At 47.9% G+C, this 1,345-nt stretch overlaps 1 long non-coding RNA gene across 1 annotated transcript in view; it reads left to right on the top strand.

Annotated features, from left to right (window-relative positions):
• Nucleotides 1-276: 276 nt before the first annotated feature.
• The window catches only part of LOC115031560, a 2,702-nt gene continuing 1,633 nt past the window's right edge, over nt 277-1,345 (top strand). The window contains exon 1 of the long non-coding RNA XR_003837233.1: nt 277-517. This is a non-coding gene — a long non-coding RNA (uncharacterized LOC115031560). The remainder of the gene's footprint in view (nt 518-1,345) is intronic.

Genomic DNA, 1,345 nt, shown 5'->3' with positions numbered 1-1,345 from the left:
CTCTCTCCCTCTCTCCCTCATTCCCTCCCTCCCCCCCTCCCATTCTGTGTCCATTCCCCTCCTCCCCTCACCCCATCTCAGTAAGCTGGCCTCAGACTCTTTATGGAGTTGAGGTTATTTTTGAACTTCTAATCCTCCTGGTTCCTCCATTTCTTGAGCGATGGAATTTCAGGCGTGCTACTACACTCAGTTTATGTGGTACTGGCTTTGTGTATGTTGAGTTAGAGCCCTCCCCTTTCCTCCTCCTCCTCCTCTTCCTCCTCTCCTTCCTGTTTGTTTCCCCCCTCCCCCTTCTCTTCCTGCCTCAACCTCTCTGATAGCGCCACTAGTGTCAGAGAAATCGTCCACTACTAATTAAGCTCATTTTACCAGAGGCTTTAGTGGGCTACTGGTTTCCTTCACCAGGCCCAGGAGACCAGACGAGACCGTCATAGCATCCCCTGTCATATCATCTAATGGAACTTTACAAGGCTTATTTCCAAAGCCAGAAAATTCCCAGCCCACTTGGGTCAGCTCGGTAAGGAAATCCCCTGTGCCCTTAGCTGGATGATGAGGCCAGTGAACTGCTCACCGGTTTTGGTTTTTCTCTCTATCTTCACACTTCTGCTGCCTGAAAAGCTCACCTCCCGCTGGCCTGCCCCCCTTTCGCAACTCACTCAAGCGCCTGGCCTTTGAGTTTTAAGGGTGAGGTGCTGCTTGATTGGGGACCAGCTAGATCTTTCTGCTAAATCCGTTACAGATTCGCTTTTTAATTCTACTAAGGAACACAGGCAAACAAACCATTTGTTGCTGTGATCTGGCCTTTGAACACCGCAAACAAACCGAAACCAAGGAAGTGTGAGGTTATACCTGGCCAGCCACCTAAACTTGTGAAGTCATCACAAGTTGAGAACTGTGATGTTATCTCACAGACACTGGAAAAGGGCAGAACAGAAACAATTGAAAGGTTTCATACCCCAACTCCTGCGAGGCTTAAGTCACACTCACCTCTTGGGTGTGTCTTGCTCTTTCTCTGAGAACCTCTTTCAACTTACTGCTGGGCTTAAATCTGTGTAAAATCCCCTTTTAATAATTGTCAATGTTGTTTTTTAAATAAACAAACAAACAAATAAGGTGGACAGTTCCTAAAGATAGTCTCTAGAGCCGGGCATGGTGGCGCACGCCTTTAGTCCCAGCACTCGGGAGGCAGAGGCAGAGGCAGGCGGATTTCTGAGTTCAAGGCCAGCCTGGTCTACAAAGTGAGTGCCAGGACAGCCAGGGCTATACAGAGAAACCCTGTCTCGAAAAACCAAAAAAAAAAAAAAAGATAGTCTCTAGACCCCCTGTACATATGTAAACACATACA

Source organism: Mus caroli, chromosome 7 (genome assembly GCF_900094665.2).
Source record: "Mus caroli chromosome 7, CAROLI_EIJ_v1.1, whole genome shotgun sequence".
Taxonomy (NCBI): Eukaryota; Metazoa; Chordata; class Mammalia; order Rodentia; family Muridae; genus Mus; species Mus caroli.
The sequence above is the reverse complement of the archived record's forward strand: the minus strand, read 5'-3'. Positions and strand labels throughout refer to the sequence as shown.